We start from the raw sequence: 19,146 nt of genomic DNA on the forward strand, positions 1-19,146 counted from the left end.
TCCTACTAGGGAAGGTGGTTTTTGCATTAAGATAGTTCATGAATGGAACAAAGCATCTGTGGGTGAAGATCCTAATCTTCACATTGCAGATTTCTACCAGTATTGCAACACCATTAGACAAGCCGGGGTCACGCAAGACCAAATCAGGGAGATTCTTTTTCCTTTTTCATTATGTGTCAAAGCTAAATTATGGTTTAATGGTTTGAATAGAACTGCACTTGGCATTACTTACTGGGAAACTCTTGCCTTCAATGTCTATAATAAATATTATCCTACAGAGAGAACAGCGGTACTAAGGAGTGCTATTCATAACTTCGCTCAAGAGGCCGATGAAACGCTATATGAGGCTTGGGGGAGGTTCAAGGATCTACAGAGAGAATGCCCCCACCACAATCTAGCACAATGGCAATTAATCCAAGCTTTCTACAATGGACTTGGAAATTCTTTTAGATCAGTTCTAGATTCTGCAGCCAGTGGGAGATTCATGAAATTAAATGTGGACGATGCAGGACAAGTTATCGAAGACATGGCAATAAACAATTCCTAATACGGGAATACGAGAGGGTTTGCAAATAAAGGAAAACATAATGTCGATTCTGTATCCTTTTTACAAGCTCAATTAACGTCTATTTGTCAAAAATTAGATAATCTCACTACTACTCCTAACTCTATAGCTAATGTTTCTGCTGTTGCTAACAATGAAGCTTTTTGTGAAAATTGTGGAATTGTAGGCCATTGGGAGCAAGATTGTAGGAGTTCCATGGAACAAGTTAATGCCTTTCAAACCTATAGGCAGAATAACCCATATTCCAACTCTTATAATGCTGGTTACCGGAACCATCCATATCTTTCGTACCGAAGTACCAATGTACAAAACCCTCCACCTCCACAACAACCACAACAGCAACCCCCACCACAGCAAAAATATTACCATCCAGATTCTGGCCAGAAAAGCCAAGCATCATACTCATCATCTTCTGACCTTGCCATGACAGAAATTAGAGCAATGCTTACTAATATGAAAAAGCATATGGAGAGTAGGGATGCGCAAATTGATCCTATTTTAGCCAACAATAAAATCATGGATAATCAAATTGCACAACTTTCATCTACCCTACAATCCCGTCAGCAGGGAGCTCTACCAACGCAGCCTATCCATCCTACATATCGCAATCACTCTAAGGAGTTGTTCACATTATGATGGACCTCATATGCCGAAGGAAGATGGACCAGTTCCTGATCTAGATTCCTTTATACCAAACGCTAATCCTGCTAACCCTGCAGGGCTACAAAGAGATACTAACCCTTCTAATGTTTCTGTGCAGGGTAAATCTCAGGATAAGGGAGGAGATGTGCAGAGCCTGGTTATCAAACTACCGTTCCCTAATAGACAATTGAAGAGTAATTTTGATAAAAATTTTGGTAAGTTCTTAAAGGTTGTGAAAAACCTACAGGTAACAGTTCCTTTCACTGATTTAATCACTAAGGTTCCTGCATATGCTAAATTTATGAAAGACATTTTGAGTAGGAAACGGGCCTTAAATGAAGTAGAAATTGTAGCTTTCACAGAGGAGTGTAGCGCTGTAGGGAATATTTCAAGCATTATCCCAAACTTGAACCCCACTGTGATCATAAACTTAAGTATGGTGGCGTCCAAAGGGAAAGAAGATAGAGCAAAAGAGTTGCCAACAAGGTTTAGGAACTTGTAAACCGTTCACGAGGTGAAGGTTACACCCCTTAACGATCCAAGAGATTATTAACTCCAATAGGTCTTGAACCATGACTGGTAGTTCGGGGATGAAGGTACAAATCCAACATAAAAGAGATTGAACCTGATCTAATAATAGGCCTCTACTTTATTCTGATCGTATTCATGTGCGCTTTCTAACTAACATGCAATCAATAGGATTAACCCTAAACCTGTTTATCTATGTTGGTTGAATATTAATGCACAAATAAAATTATTATTGGCGATCACTTGAATTATAATCAAATTAACCCTAAACAAGATTATTAATTATCTTATTAAGCATGATTACAAGTACCAATTCCCTTTAAACATGCATAAAAGGTGTGATCAAGCAATAAAAATACATATAATATATCAAGCAACATAATGATAGTAAAATTATAATCATAATAATAATATTTAAAATAATCATAATCATGTTAAAGCAAAATAATAGCAAGATCCTAGGCATGATACTAACAAGATTACTAACAAACCCTAGCATATCACTAAATAATAAAAATCAAAGCTTTAACCCTAACATGATACTAACAATCATAAATATTAGGAAGAACATAAAAGGCATCATAATTTTAATCATACTTGATATTAAAGTTACACTAGACATGAAACTAGGAAGATCAAAACGCCCTAACATAACATTAGGATTCGTAATAACAACCTATGCATGATTTCTACATAATAACATCAATAAAAACCATTAAAGTACTTACTTGGATGCCTCGTACCTCTTTCTAATAATAAAATACACACGTTAGTAACTTCAAGGAAAATATAATCAAACAATTAAATTAAAAATTGAAAGAAAGATTTGGGACCAAACCCTCATAAATTCAAACCTTTCACATATAGGGCGAAGGCAACTTCGAATATGGTTAGGTGTATCTAAGCCTTGCGAGTGCGGAATTTTGTATTTTGAGAAAAGGATAGTTTAGAAAAGAGAGAGAAGATCTTTTAGCTTAGAGAGAGAGTAATCAAGAAATTCTTTATGAGAGTTGGTGAAAAGAGAGAATTGGTGAATGAAAACGTAGTTTTTAGAAGTCTATTTATAGAGAAAATCAGCCAAAAAGATAAAAAATCGAAACAGAGTTCTGACGCGCAAAACGAGGTTAGCGCCAAACGCTGACATTAGCGCCAGACGCTGACATTAGCGCCAGGCGCTAACGCTAGCGCCAGGCGCCAAGCTTAGCGTCAGGCGCTAATGTCGGCGTTTGGCGCTAACTTAATTATTGACGCGTTTTCTAAAATCAGATAGAAATTGCCGTACAGGAGGATAAAATCGTATTTTCCTCAAAAACATTCTTTTATTCTGATTAAAACTCTAAAAAGTCAACAAAAGTCGATTTATCAATGCTAATATAATTAGGATTGAAAAGAACCTTCTAGAATAATCTAGAAGACTAAAACCATTCCTAATTGCATTAGGAATGATAAATCCATACTAGGCCATCCTCTAGATCATTGGGTCGCATATAAGGCTCAAACCAGGCCCAGTTCAGTAATTTGGCCACAACTTCCTCAATATTAATCGGAATTGGGCTTATAATACATCGTTGGAAAGCTCTTTTCAAGCCCTATCCAACTACACTACTATTGGACCCATATCATGGACCAACAAAACTGGATTGGCTGTTTTCTTAAAATAGGTTTTCAAAAACAGAGAGAAGAGAAAAGATATTAAAAATGTCCGCAACACTAGACTTTCCACACTTTCACTTCATTCGATTATGACTCGACATGAAAGGTACTCATCACTGGGTTTGGTTTTGGGGAGACACAAATGGGTGTCTACAGAAGCCCCCACTTTGACAGAGTTTGGAGAAACGCACGTTTCGAAAACAAAAGTCAAAGTATCGATAGGGACGGAGAATGATTCAGAACATTTTGCGATCCTAAATCACTCTTGTAACGTCGATACCTGCAAACTAGCGTTAGTTAAACAGATAAGAGAGTTAAGAAACGCGTATCTTGCACCGTCAAGCACACGTCTCTGAAAGTAACTGATTTGTTGTTGTATTCTATTATGACAACTTTCCATAATCTAACGGAACGCCATCTTGTTGTTTTGATATTCACTTGTCTCCGAGCAATAGAGCTTTTTTGGATATGTTCACACATCTCCGAACAAAGAGCTTCTTTTTCTTGAATCATAGTGACAACCTTCCCAATCATAGCAAAAGTCGCCGAAGACCGCCTCATCACGAACCGTCCTTCTCAAATCTCGATGACAACCTCCACAATCTTAGCGAATGCCGGCGAAGACCGCCCATCTCGTGCTATCTTCTCACATCTCGGTGACAACCTCCACAATCTTAGCGAATGTCGTCGAAGACCGCCCATCTCGTGCTATCTTCTCAAATCTAGGTGACAACCTCCACAAACTTAGCGAATGTCGTCGAAGACCGCCCATCTCGTGCTATCTTCTCAAATCTTGGTGACAACCTCCACAATCTTAGCGAATGCTGTCTAAAATAACCTCTCTTGACGTCATCCTCAGTTGCTGCGATAATATTTCGAAGAAAACTACCGAAGACCAACGTTTATCGATCTTGAAAGCTCGCTTAAACTTGCTTTAGCCTGTGCGTCAGCGCTTCTGCCTCTTGTAAACCAGTATGTCAGTACTTTGAATTGTGAACCTATGTTTCAATGCTGTGAACCATTACGTCGGTGCTTCTGAACCAGTATGTCGGTGCCTTTTTGATGAGCCAATGTTTAGGCGCATTAAGCTAAGTGAGACAATCTTTCGTCAAGGCGATCACTTATTTGCGGTTGTAATCAAATCGACTACTCAATCATGTCAAATTGCTTATAGGGGCTTACTGGCGTACAAAGGAACCCGAAATTGCTGTTCTAAGAGGCTTCGAGCTCTATCGCTGCTGAAATATCTTTGGCGCCGCGATTTTGCTTTGTCTCCAGATGGCGGGATCTAGCGCCAGGCGCTGAAATCTATTGCCAGACGCTGGATGTTGTCGTCTTGCGCTGTAGTCGGGTTTTCCCTATTCCGCTTTTTCTGCAGCTGTTGCTCGGTTTCGCTCCGAACTTTGAGCTTGGTCGTTTCCTTTCAACCAAATCCGCTCAAGTCTTTTATAAATTAAAGCTCTTCATCTCTAATTTACTGATCAATGTAATTCCTCTTATCTTGGAAGAATCTCCTGTGTCATATTCGCGGTTTTTTTCGAAAAAAATCCGGGAATGTCCTCGCTTGCTGGGATGCATCTCCTTTTATATCTTTGATTATAGGGCTTTGCTTATCTTTCTTTAGGGTTGACCTAAGACTTAGTCTTGACTCAACTCATTGACTTGACATGACTCAAGTTATAAACTTGACTCGCTGTGATTGACTCGAGGTTGACTCAACTCAAAGTGTTTGACACATGTGTTAGACTCAAATCAAGGTGATATGACACGACATGACTCAATGTGTACATGACTCGTGTGTGCATTGTAATGTGATCGTACGACTCAAAAATGCCAAAAAAGCAAATATTTTCCGTCATTTTTGTGGAGGGTACCGACTTTCTCCCGAAAAAGAAAGACGCGAAAAAGAATCGAAGTTTTTGAATACGTGTTGAATGAGCTCATCCAAATGTTGTTTGATACTATCTCTCAAGGTGCAAGGATTAATCCATCCTAGGCTATATCAATGGTTGACTCAATGATGAAAGTATTTGGGTAACTTAGGCACGAAGGCTAAGCACTTCATACTTCGTGATACAATGACAATTATGATTGATGAGTGATGTTGATATGACAAGGCATGCTTCAACGTTGTGTTAAGATTCCATGATAAAGGGCTCCTAAGGGAAGTATATTTGGTCATGTATCTGTGATGTGTGTGAAAGTGACACTAAACTAGGCTGCAAGGGCTAAGTGTGTGGAGAGAAAAAAAAATATATTATTTCAAGAAGAGTCAAATGATGGTGAATCTTAGGCTAGGTAAGCTAATGATGTAAGGATCAAGCCCCCAAGTCTAGCACTAAAAAGATATGGATGAGCATTGGAGATCCATTTATATGATCATGGTGTGTGAATGTGAATATGAATGCATGTTATTACGGCCGCACCTCGATGTGAGGTTGCCTATGTATCCGTTAGGAATCAGGCCAAACGTAGCTCTAGCCGAACCTCGCACAAGTATGTGTATACCTCAAAAAGGTCTTTTTAAGGGTTTTAACGTGGTTAGGCTAAAGGTTATAGAAGAAAGGGATAAAGCCTCAAGGCCCTTGATAAGCCCCCAAGGTGTGCAACCTTGCTTTTGAATCTTTGTATTTTTTATATGCTTGAGTTTCTACTCTTTTTTAGCTCTTTTTTGCTTTAGCATTTATTTTATTTAATAAGTGCGGGCAATCCCGATCATGCGGTCTATCACTCACTTGGCATTCATGTTTCCAAGGCACGGTACCGAGCACTCGATAAGAGACGCAATCTGAGACGTGTTCTTATCAAAGACATTTTTATATAAAAGACATTGGAGCACTTGCCCTTTTTGTACACTTTTATTTATTTTTTTTTTCTTATTTTACTTATTCTAAAATTTTAAAATCACTCAAGCTTTTGAAATTGCATAAGTTACACACAATCCCATCCCAAGGTTAGGTAGATATGGGTTGAAAAAGAAAGGTCTATCGATAGACGATGCTCAAAGTTGTTTATCAAAAAAGGATTGTATATTTGAAGGGTGAAATGTAATATGATGTGTCTACAAGGGGTGCCTCAAATCATTGGTATACCTTGTGTTTAGTTCGACATGGATTTTTTTTTTTTTTTTTTTTTTTTGTGAAATGTAATGCGATGATCATGTGCAAGAAAATAAATGCTCATTTTATTAAAAGAAAAAAAGAAAGAATCTACAAAATTAATCTAAGGGGAATAAAAAGGTGTCTATGATAGACTTATTAAGGAAAGGGTAAATAAAAAGAAATAGAAAAAGAGGTCACGAAATCTTATCGTTGAAGCGCGCCTCTTGTCTTGTGTTCTTTACTTTATCATCACTTGCTCTTCTTATTAACTGGAGGCATGGGAAGAATGTTATTATCAATCAAATGTTGGATAGCCTCGTTTAGTTTCCAACAGCTCTCAGTAACATGACCCCTACCTTGATGGTACTTGCAGTGTTCATCTGGATTCCAAGTAGGCAATCTCTTTTCAGATGCGGGATCTTGAATAGGTCCAATGGGAGTAATGAGTCCCTTGGCATGGAGTCGATCGAAGGCAGTATCGTAGCTCATTCCAATGGGGGTGAAGTCTTTCCTTAGTTGCTTCTTAAATCCTTGGTTATCCATGGATAAAACTTCACTGAGATAAAAGGTACTAACATTGTTACTAGAGTGGGCGTTTTCGGAAGAAGAAGGATTGTCGTTCTTTTTTCCTTTCCATCCACCGTGGTTACTATTGTTAGTAGCTTTTTGCTTGGCGAGGTCGTCTTCGATCTCAATACCTATGTCATAGATGGCTCTGCAAGTATTCAAGTTGTGTTGATATTTTAAGTGCTTTGAATATTTTCTTGGAGATTCTTGATAAACATCCTCACAGACTCTTTTTCGGTGGGGACCTCAATCATCTTAGCAAAAGTTTCCCTCCACTTATTGAAGAAAGAAGTAAAGCCTTCATTCTCTTTTTATCTTAGCATTTCATGTTGTCTATAATCAGATTCGACTTGGATATTGCATTTATACCTATCAATGAAAGCGTTCACCATCGATTCCCAGGTAGAGGTTTTCTCTTTGTCCAGGGAGAAGAACCATTGTTGACAAACGATTTCAAGAGATAAGGAAAACAAGGAATGAAAGGCTTTGTTATCAATCCCCTTAATGTTCATCATAGTATCAAAGGCTCTTAAGTGAAGATAAGGATTATCTGTTGCCTTGAATTTTGGGATGTCGTTGGCATTGAAATTATGCGGAAGAAGTTCTTTGTCCACCAAGACCCCTTGTGAACTAATGCCTTGAAACTTGTAGTCACTAGACAACATGCTCAAACTTTCTTGCATGAGGTTCATCTGTTGTTGCTTCATAGGGTCATTGATTTTGAGGGTTAAAACCTTCAATGCCTCAGTCACGTTAGTCATTTGATTCTTGAGTTCGTTAACTTCTTCTTGAGTTTCCATTATCTATTTAGCTTTCCTCTTTTGACGAATCGGTTTCTCAAAAAGTAAGACTTGAATAAAGAGGTTGTCTTTGATTAATCGCCCTTCTCTCCTCGACCAAGTACTGTGGAAAGGGAAATTAGGGATATTCATTGTTAATAATTTGACTCAACTCTATTCAACATGCATAGATGAAATAAGGTAGGAAGAATGAAGGTTGTGATGTGAAGAAAAATGATGTAGATGGAGAGATATGAAGAAATTAGGAATAGAATGTGCCCCCAACTTGAACGACGGAAAAAACCGACTCATGCATGAACCTAAGACATGGTCATGGTGATATATACTCAAAGTGTGTGCTAAGACTAATGACTGTAATGAGTGTAGGTGACATATTACGACTCTTGTGTAAGACCATGTAGTTAGAATATGTGACTATAGTCAAGCAAAGACTAAGTTAAGACCTCACGTATATGCATTAAACTGGACAGGTTGTGGTATTTTAGTCTTAAATTCTTATCTGTGACTCTGATTGGAATGAAACCAACGCCAAATTTAAGAAAACACTCGAGGCTACAGATCCATAGTTTTTACGACTTGTAGTTCTTCCTAGAACTCCGGCTATGATCAAAACAAGTTGACGTTTGTGCAGTATACGGGCATAAAAATCCGGGTTGACTTAAAGGGACTATGACTCGATTTTAGACATATTTATTAGCTCAAATTAATTAATTAAAAAAAGTCCTTTAGTTATTAATTAGTTTATTTAGTCTTAACACAAGTCAAACAAATGGTTAGGAAAAATCACATAGAGTATGCACAACAAATAATGCACAATTAGTCAAGTAGGCACAATACGATGCAATGAGTGTGCAACCTAACCACGGATCTAGTTCTCTAAAGTTCGGGATATGGGTTAGTCAATAGAGGGTCCATGGTTAATTGTCCAGATGCACCGCGCGGAAGCCTAACCGTGAAGGGTTGGCGCGAGTGGATGGGACACCGCGAGTTAAGAAAACCTCGCTTCCATGATTTGGTGAATTCAACATTCTTGGATGTACCCTTTGTTGCTCAGAGCGTTCAATCAGGTAGATGGAGCATGAATTCCAAGGGGGTTATGTCCATATGTAGAACACATATGGATTTAAGAAAAGTGAGAAAAAACTCAATCAGGAAGTAGGATCGAGCAAACAATGCTAAAAACTGGTCGAAATTAGAACGCATATTTCTGGCTCGGTATTGGAAGAACTTGGCGCCAGCAAACAGAGGCTGGCGCCAGCTTTTGGCTTTAGCGCCAGGCGACAGAGGCTGTCGTCTAGCGCTAAGGTCAAAATACTGGCGCTAATCTTTGTTCGCTGACGCTAGTTCCTACATGCCTCAGCAGCTTTCTGTGCTCGATAAAATTTTCCAGTTTCGCGCAGTGTTATTTCGATTCTAGTTGTGAAAGATATTCCTCAAATTTCCTACGTGGAAATGTCCTATGTTTTAACTCATTACGGATGGTCTTTCCAATGAGATCTTTTTTATGCATATGACAATAATGTTAATCAAAATTACGCACATGAAATACTTAGAACTTTCGAGTCTCATCCACTCATTCTAAATCATTACCGAAATAAATTTCAGGAATTAAAATAGAAATTCTCCCCAGTGGAGTCGCCAAAAACTGTAGGGAAAATTTCAAGCATTATCCCAAACTTGAACCCCACTATGATCATACACTTAAGTATGGTGGCGTCCAAAGGGAAAGAAGATAGAGCAAAAGAGTCGCCAACAAGTTTTAGGAACTTGTAAACCCTTCACGAGGTGAAGGTTACACCCCTTAACGATCCAAGAGATCGTCAACTCCATACTGTTCGTTCGGGGATGAAGGTACAAATCCAACCTATTATTGGCGATCACTTAAATTATAATCAAATTAACCCTAAACAATATTATTAATTATCTTATTAAGCATGATTACAAGTACCAATTCCCTTTAAACATGCATAAAAGGTGTGATCAAGAAATAAAAATAAGTATAATATATCAAGCAACATAATGATAGTAAAATTATAATCATAAAAATAATATTTAAAATAATCATAATCATGTTAAAGCATAATAATAGCAAGATCCTAGGCATGATACTAACAAGATTAATAACAAACCCTAGCATGTCACTAAACAATAAAAATCAAAGTTTTAACCCTAACATGATACTAACAATCATAAATATTAGGAAGAACATAAAAGGCATCATCATTTTAATCATACTTAATATTAAAGTTACCCTAGACATGATACTAGGAAGATCAAACCGCCGTAACATAACATTAGGAATCATAATAACGATCTAAGCATGATTTCTACATAATAACATCAATAAAAACCATTAAAGTACTTACTTGGATGCCTCGTACCTCTTTCTAATAACAAAATACACACGTTAGTAACTTCAAGGAAAATATAATCAAACAATTAAATTAAATAATTGAAAGAGAGATTTGGGACCAAACCCTTAGAAATTAAAACCTTTCACGTCTAGGGAGAAGGCAACTTCGAATATGGATAGGTGTATCTAAGTCTTGCGAGTGCGGAATTTTGTATTTTGAGAAAAGGATAGTTTAGAAAAGAGAGAGAAGAGCTTTTAGCTTAGAGAGAGAGAGAGAGTAATCAAGAAATTCTTGATGAGAGTTGGTGAAAAGAGAGAATTGGTGAATGAAAACGGAATTTTTAGAAGGCTATTTATAGAGAAAATCAGTTAAAAAGATAAAAAATCAAAACAGAGTTCTGACGCGAAAAACGAGGTTAGCGCCATACGCTGACATTAGCGCCAAGCGCTAACGCTAGCGCCAGGCGCCAAGCTTAGCGTCATGCGCCAATGTTGGCGTTTGGCACTAACTTAATTATTGACGCGTTTTCTAAAATCAGATAGAAATTGTCGTACAGGAGGATAAAATCATATTTTCCTCAAAAACATTCTTTTATTCTGATTAAAACTCTAAAAAGTCAACAAAAGTCAATTTATCAATGCTAATTGAATTAGGAATGAAAAGAACCTTCTAGAAGACTAAAACCATTCCTAATTGCATTAGGAATGATAAATCCATACTAGGCCCTCCTCTAGATCATTGGGCCGCATATAAGGCTCAAACCAGGCCTAGTTCAGTAATTTGGCCATAACTTCCTCAATATTCATCGGAATTGGACTTATAATATATCCAACTACACTACTATTGGACCCATATAATAGACCAACCAAACTGGATTGGTTGTTTTCTTAAAATAGGTTTTCATAAACAGAGAGAAGAGAAAAGAAATTAAAATTATCCGCAACACAAGACTTTCCACACTTTCACTTCATTCGATTATGATTCGACGTGAAAGGTACTCATCACTGGGTTTGGTTTTGTTGAGACACAAATGGGTGTCTACAGAAGCCCCCACTTTGACTGAGTTTAGAGAAACGCACGTTTCGAAAACAAAAGTCAAAGTATCGATAGGGACGGAGAATGATTCAGAACATTATGCGATCCTAAATCACTCTCGTAACGTAGATACCTGCAAACTAGCGTTAGTTAAACAGATAAGAGAGTTAAGAAACACGTATCTTGCACCGTCGAGCACACGTCTCTAAAAGTAACCGATTTTTTGTTGTATTCTGTTTTGACAACTTTCCATAATCTAACGGAACGCCATCTTGTTGTTTTGATGTTCACTTGTCTCCAAATAATAGAGCTTTTTTGGATATGTTCACGTGTCTCTGAACAAAGAGCTTCTTTTTATTGAATCATAGTGACAACCTTCCGAATCATAGCAAAAGTCGTCGAAGACCGCCTCATCATGAACCGTCCTTCTCAAATCTCGGTGACAACCTCCACAATATTAGCGAATGTCGTCGAAGACCGCCCATCTCGTGCTCTCTTCTCAAATCTCGGTGACAACCTCCACAATCTTAACGAATGTCGTCGAAGACCGCCCATGTCGTGCTATCTTCTCAAATCTTGGTGACAACCTCCACAATCTTAGCGAATGTCGTCGAAGACCGCCCATCTCGGGCTATCTTCTCAAATCTTGGTGACAACCTCCACAATCTTAGCAAATGCTGTCCAAAATAACCTCTATTGAAGTCATCCTCAGTTGTTGCGATAATATTCCGAAGAAAACTACCAAAGACCAACGTTTGTCGATCTTTAAAGCTCGCTTAAACTTGCTTTAGCCTGTGCGCCGGCGCTTCTGCTGCTTGTAAACCAGTATGTCGGTACTTTTAATTGTGAACCTGTGTGTCGGTGCTGTGAACCATTACGTCGGTGCTTCTGAACCAGTATGTCGGTGCCTTTGTGATGAGCCAGTTTAGGCGCTTTAAGCTAAGTGAGACGATCTTTCGTCAGGTCGATCACTTATTTGCGATTGTAATCAAATCGACTACTCAATCATGTCAAAATTCTTATAGGGGCTAACTGGCGTACCAAGGAACCCGAAATTGCTGTTCTGAAAGGCTTCGAGCTATGTCGCTGCTGAAATATCTCTGGCGCCGCGATTTTGCTCTGTCGCCAGACGCCGGGATCTAGCGCCAGGCGCTAAAATCTATTTCCAGACGCTGGATGTTGTCGTCTGGCGTTGGAGTCGTTTCTTCCCTATTCTGCTTTTTCTGCCGCTGTTGCAAGGTTTCGCTCCGAACTTTGAGCTTGGTCGTTTCCTTTCAACCAAATCCGCTCAAGTCTTTTGTAAATTAAAGTTCTTCATCTCTAATTTACTGATCAATGTAATTCCTCTTATCTTGGAAGAATCTCCTGTGTCATATTCGCGGTTTTTTTCGAAAAAATCCGGGAATGTCCTCGCTTGCTGGGATGCATCTCCTTTTATATCTTTGATTATAGGGCTTTGCTTATCTTTCTTTTGGGTTGACCTAAGACTTAGTCTTGACTCAACTCATTGACTTGACATGACTCAAGGTATAAACTTGACTCGCTGTGATTGACTCGAGGTTGACTCAACTCAAAGTGTTTGACACATGTGTTAGACTCAAATCAAGGTGATATGACACGACATGACTCAATGTGTACATGACTCGTGTGTGCATTGTAATGTGATCGTGCGACTCAAAAATGCCAAAAAAGCAAATATTTTCCGTCATTTTTGTGGAGGGTACAGACTTTCTCCCGAAAAAGAAAGACGCGAAAAAGAATCGAAGTTTTCGAATGCATGTTGAATGACGTTAGTCAAATGTTGTTTAATATTATCTCTCAAGGTGCAAGGATTAATTCATCCTAGGCTATCTCAATGGTTGACTCAATGATGAAAGTATTTGGGTAACTTAGGCACGGAAGCTAAGCATGAAAGGAATGGTGTCCTTCGAACAAGTGTATTATTTTGATGGCGGGTTCAGAATTATTAGAAAGCTAATATACTCAGTAAGGTCAAGTGATCGGAATGCCTGGGTGGAGGCCGCTTCCGATCAGTAATATTAATATAATTAATATTACAGCTTAATCTTAACTGAACCCATCGGGTCACACCCAAGTAAAATATACGAACCGACTCGGCGAATTAATTCGTCGCCCGAGTGTTAAATATTTAGACGTCGGAAATTCGAGCTTAGAGCGTCGAAACCGAGCGTCGGAAGTCGAGTCAAAAGTAATAAAAAGACAAGACGGCAAATTAGTAATAAATCAACAATGACCAAAATACCCCTAGCATCGGAATCCCGATTGCTAGGGGATTAGCCGAGCTAGCAGCCCGCACCATGTGCGAGACATGCTAGCAAGGCGTGGCTAGCAGCCCGCACCATGTGCGAGGCATGCTAGCACAGCACGGCCAGCAGCCCGCAAGCAGTGCGTGGCGTGCTAGCGTGCGCTGCTGCTAGCAGCCCGCACATGTGCGTGGCTAGCTAGCAGCGCCCTCGGCATCAGCAGCCCGCACTGATGTGCGTGGGCGTGGTGGGCCGAGCTGGCAGCATCTAGCAGCCCGCACGGTGTGAGGCTAGCTGGGCCGTGGGCCTAGGTCGGGTAGAAAGGGAAAGCTAGTAAGTATGCTTGCTTTTTGGTGTGGACAAGTGTCACAAGAAGAGGAAGGAGTGGGGGAGCAAGTATGGTCCCCTCCTCTCCAAGTGGTCCATACTCCTCTTTACATATGACTAGGACACTTGTTGATTTATTACTTGCTTATATATTTAATTTAATTTAGCTTTAAATTAATTTGTGGAATTTCATGAATCCCACATTGATGAGATAGAAATTCCCACTCATACTTTCCTCTATAAATACCAACCTTGGGATTTGGAGTAAAGTGCTTGAGTGGGAGTTAGAAAGAGCATTCCATATTTTGGAAAAACTCTTAAACTCCATTAACACTTGGGTTTTGGTCGGACCTTGCTAACTCCAAGGTAGCGGACCTAAAAAGTCGTGTTCGTCCTTTGTGGGTGGATACCGTTGGAGGCACGGCATTTGCGGTGCTCAAGGCTTTCAAGTAAGAGCCCGTTTTGAGAGGGCGAAGCTCGCTTCAAGGGTATGATTCGTTCTTCCTTTCTTGTGTTTATTTATTTATGCTTTATGGTTTTATTAATTACGAGTGGTTCCTTGGGTCGGGGTTGTTTCCGCGGTGAGTCGGACTCACAAAACCCCAACAGCGGTATCGGAGCCCCGCTCGTTTATTTTTATAATCATGTTTTTTAAGGTTTATTTTGGCTTATTTTTCTGGTTTAAGTTGCTAATTAGATTAGTAGCTCGGTTTTATTTATTTTAATCCCGTTTTTAATGTCGAATTTGGCCCAGAACCCAGATTTTCGTCCAAAAATAGTGAATTTTGGGTTGAAAAGGTGTTCTGGAAAGGTTTTTATCCCTTTGGGACTTTGATTTTAGCCAAATTCTTACCAGAAATGCCTTTTTAGAGGGATTTTTCGTTTTTGACGAAAAGTTTTAAGTCTTTTCTAACCTTGAAATTAATGGCATAACTTGTTGATTATGTGGTTGATTATTTGCATTATTTTCTACATTTTTATGTCCCCTTAAAGCACACTTACTTGGTAGTATTTGATGCTTAAAGGTTGATTTATTTTCACATAATTGCAAACTAATTGCTTTTTAGTGTGAAATTTTTTGATTTGAGGCTTCCTAAGTGTTAAAGATCCAATCTTTATTTGTGATAAGTGATTGAAACTTTAAAAACCACTAAATTCCATGTTATTTGGTGTTAAACTTTGTTGTTTTAATCATTTAAAGTTGATTGGAAACATAAAGTTTCAATTTTTCTGATAGAAATTTGGTTATCTTCATGTTGGAAGATATAATTTTCAAGGATTCACAAAATTTAGATGTTGGAATTTTCATTTGAACATTAAAGTTCATATTTTTCCAACTTCCCCTTACTTTGTCAAATTCTCAAGTTTAATTTAAATTGATTCAATTAAAAGTGAGAAATTGCCTCAACTTTGTTATTGCGCCAAGCTAAACCAATTTAATTAAGAATGGTTCTTGGAATTATTTTGGTTATTTGCACTTTGAAATTTTATTAAGTTAGACTTGTTTAAAATTTTTAATTTTTGCTCATTAAGTTAGTTCTAAAATTAATTAATTATGTCTCGCGAAATGGGATCAAATCCCGAGGCCATGGCACGCAAAACGAGGCAAAGAACCACCCTTGGCTAGCCGGGCTGCATAGCAGCCCGCATGTGGCTGCCCCACCTTGCGTGCGGCCACACGCGCGGCAGCAGCATACGGCCGCAGCAGCCATGGCTGTGCGTGCGCGTGCGTGCGGCAGTGGCAGCAGCCCATGGCTGCTTGCCACGGGCCATGTGTGCAGAGTTTTTTGTGTGTGCATATGCTTGGTGCAGTGAGGTGAATAGTCGTAGTATGCTTGGTTTGCATGAGCCGCGATTATTCGAGTTTCCTTGGCAAAACGCTTAAAGCGAAAGCCACTTGAAATGCGGTTGGCTTAATATTGCTTATTTTGCCGTTTTATGTATTTTAATTAATTTTGTTTATTTTAATTAAAATTTTGGGAGGCTAGGCCTCGGTTTTGAGCGGCATTGGCAAAATTTTATTTTGACAAGTTTGGGTGCTACCGACTTAATTAATTGGATTAATTAAGGGAAATGCGGAATTTAGTGGGAGCTTCAATTAATTAATGACGTCAAATTACATAATCGGTTAAACAACTTTGACTAGTTTTAATTAGGCGTGTTAATCGGATTAACCACCTAGATTAGTTACTAGTGCGCGCGTTGTTTAAATGCATTTTACTTGTTTGATATTGTAAATTGCATGGGCTATTCACAAATAGTGAATGCATGAATGGAATATATATTCTCTCTCACAGGTTTTATGAAATGGCAACTAGTGGGACCCGATTAGGATAGAAAATACGGACTACGTGCCGTTATGTATTTTTGTAAATCTAAATACGGTCTACGCACCGTTAAGTATTTTTGTACCTTAATATTTAGATTATTCCTAGTCGTAGACACTAGTATTTGCATAGTTTGGTTAATTCTTGAAGACGGCGCATCTTGGAAGACAAAGCCTTGAATTGCAAATGAAAACCTTTTGAAGATTTGAAGAATTCAAGGGGTCATGCTAGTTGCCAATATGCATCTATAATTTCGCTTTATATTTTATGCTTATATATACATGTGAATTATTCATTAGATGCATGTTTAGGTTTTTTTTATGTTGCGATGATTAGTTAAGTTCACTTAAATCAACCAACATAGAAATCCTAGGTCCCTAATAATATTGAGTCAAACTTGCCTTTCTAAAGCAACACTTACCAACCGAACGAGGGTGATGGTAGGCTACGCCAAAGCGAGGTGCCATCACTTCTCCAAGGCTCATAAGGCACACCGGCTGTGCACGTTGGTTTTGGTTTAACTCATCTCTATGAGTGAGGAGTCCTCACATACCGTGGCAAAATAGATATATCGTCAAAGATGCATTAGATGCGACGATTGTCTAACCAAGAGTGGCTTAGAGCCATTAGCAAGGCAATGCTTACCCTAGAAGATTGAGTGTTAAGATAAGCCAAAGCATGCTTAACCACTCTTTGTTTCTTCGGATCTTGGAATCGCCTTATTTTCACAAAATAGGGACAATTTTACGTGTAAATAAGACGTTAAATAAGTATTGAAAATTTGCATGAATAAAATTCAATCTTATTTAAGTAATTTTGAATGGTTTTTCATTAAAATTCTTTCAATTGTAGAATCATGTCTTCAACCTCAAACAACCAGTTTTCATTACGCTCAATTCTCGACAAGGAGAAGTTGAGTGGTACCAATTTCCTTGATTGGCAAAGGAATTTGCGCATCGTTCTTATGCAAGAACAGAAAGAGTATGTCCTTGATGAGAAAATGCCCGAGGCTCCCAATTAGGAGGTAACTCAAGCAGCCCTTAACCGATGGCAAGTAGCCGATCGGGATGTCAAGTGCGTAATGCTAGCCACTATGTCTCCTGAACTTCAGAAAACCTTCTTCGAGAAGGAATCGGCCTATGAGATTATTTCTGAGTTACAGAATATGTTTCAAGAACAGGCTCGAACTAAAAGGTTTGAAACCCACAGGCAGATCCTTGAGACTAAGCTCAAGAAAGGAGAGCCAGTCAGCCCATATGTGCTCAAAATGATCGGATTATTTGAGAACATGGGAAGGCTTGATGCGGGGTATTTAACTGAAATGGCTATTGACATCATTCTCCATTTCTTCACAAAGGCTATGACCAGTTCAAGATGAACTACAACATGCATAGCATGGAGAAAACCCTCACCGAGCTTCATGGGATGTTGAAGCAAGCTGAGCAGACGCTCAAGGATGAGGGAAGGCATGATATGTTAATGATTAAGAAGGGCAAGCCATTCAAAAGGGCGGGTAAAAAGAAGAAGGGCTTCAAGGGGAAAAGAAAGAAGAACTTTCCGCCTAAGTCGAAAGCTACCAAAGACAACAAGGAGAAAAAGGTAGCATCTTCTAAGTCTGATTCCGAATGCTTCTATTGTAAGAAGAAGGGACATTGGAAGAGAGACTGCCTCAAATTCAAGGAATATAAGAAGAACGGAACCGTTGCTTCTACATCAAGTATTTACGTTATAGACTTTAACTTCACTAGCTCGGCTTCATGGGTATTAGATACCGGATGTGGCTCACACCTTTGTTCCGATTCACAGGCACTAAGGAACACTAGGAGGCTAGCGAAGGGAGAGATCGAGCTCCGGGTAGGAAATGGAGCAAGGATTGGTGCTATATCCGTAGGATCTCTTAGTTTGTCTTTGCCCACGGGGCTAGTTTTGGAACTTGACAATGTTTATTGTGTTCCCAACATTACCAAAAACATCATTTCAATTTCGGCGTTGGACGCCAAAGGTTTTGAATTTCGAGTTAAGGACCAATCATGTTCATTTTATCTCGATAATGTTTTATATGGTACGGCACATTCAGAAAATGGTCTTTATGTGTTATCTCTAGACAAAGAAATTTATAACGTTAATAATCCTGCAAAGAAAGCTAAGACTACACCGTCTAGTCAAACTTACTTGTGGCACTGTCGTCTTGGCCACATTAACATCAAACGCATCAAGAAGCTTCTTCAAGAAGGTATTCTTGACTCATTTGATTTAGAATCCTTTGAGAATTGCGAAGGATGTTTATTAGGCAAGATGATAAAGCAACCATTCTCCAAGTTGGGAGAAAGGGCCGGTGACTTGTTGGGACTAATACACACCGATGTATGTGGGCCAATGAGTACACCCGCAAGGAGTGGTTATCGGTATTTCATAACCTTAACGGATGACTATAGTAGATATGGTTATGTATATCTAATGTCGCACAAATCTTAATCGTTTGATAAATTCAAGGAATTTCAGAACGAAATTGAAAACCAACTCGGCAAGAAAATCAAAGCGCTTTGATCGGATCGAGGTGACGAATATTTGAGCCAAGAATTCGATGACCATCTGAAAGAACATGGAATACTTTCAAAGTTGACACCTCCGGGAACTCCTCACTGGAATGGAGTATCTGAAAGGAGGAATCGAACCCTGTTAGACATGGTCCGATCGACTATGGGTCTTAGTGAACTTCCAATCTCTTTCTGGGGACATGCACTTTTAACTGCGGCACTTACACTTAATCGTGCTCCGTCAAAGGCAGTGGAAAAGACTCCATATGAATTATGGACAAATAAACCTCCAAGGTTGTCTTTTCTCAAGATTTGGGGATGCGAAGCATATGTCAAAAGACTCATTTCTGACAAACTTCATCCGAAATCTGACAAGGTTTACTTTGTGGGTTATCCAAAAGAAACCAAAGGGTATTACTTCTACAACAAATTCGAGAACAAAGTGT

The 19,146-nt window shown here is 39.0% G+C and overlaps 1 non-coding gene across 1 annotated transcript; it reads right to left on the bottom strand.

The window, feature by feature from the left end:
• Positions 1-289: 289 nt before the first annotated feature.
• Positions 290-396, bottom strand: LOC145637681 (small nucleolar RNA R71). Its single transcript, XR_014114421.1, has one exon. It is a non-coding gene; the product is annotated as a small nucleolar RNA R71 (small nucleolar RNA).
• Between the last annotated feature and the right edge of the window lie 18,750 nt (positions 397-19,146).

The sequence above is a fragment of the Chenopodium album genome, chromosome 6, assembly GCF_948465745.1.
Source record: "Chenopodium album chromosome 6, dcCheAlbu1.1, whole genome shotgun sequence".
In the NCBI taxonomy this organism is placed as follows: domain Eukaryota; kingdom Viridiplantae; phylum Streptophyta; class Magnoliopsida; order Caryophyllales; family Amaranthaceae; genus Chenopodium; species Chenopodium album.